Genomic DNA, 268 nt, shown 5'->3' with positions numbered 1-268 from the left:
GAGTGAGTTTCAGGACAGTGAAGGCTACAAAGAGAAACCCTGTCTTGAAAGACCAAAAAAAAAGAAGAAGAGGAGGAGGAGGAGGAGGAAGAAGGAGAGAGAAGAAGAAGAAGAAGAAGAAGAAGAAGAAGAAGAAGAAGAAGAAGAAGAAGAAGAAGAAGAAGAAGAAGAAGAAGAAGAAGGAGAAGAACAAGAAGAAGAAGAAGAAGAACAAAAAGAAGAACAAGAAGAAGAAGAACAAGAAGAAGAACAAGAACAAGAAGAAGAA

This window comes from Microtus ochrogaster, linkage group LG1 (genome assembly GCF_000317375.1).
Source record: "Microtus ochrogaster isolate Prairie Vole_2 linkage group LG1, MicOch1.0, whole genome shotgun sequence".
Lineage (NCBI taxonomy): Eukaryota > Metazoa > Chordata > Mammalia > Rodentia > Cricetidae > Microtus > Microtus ochrogaster.
Note: the sequence above shows the minus strand (reverse complement) of the source record.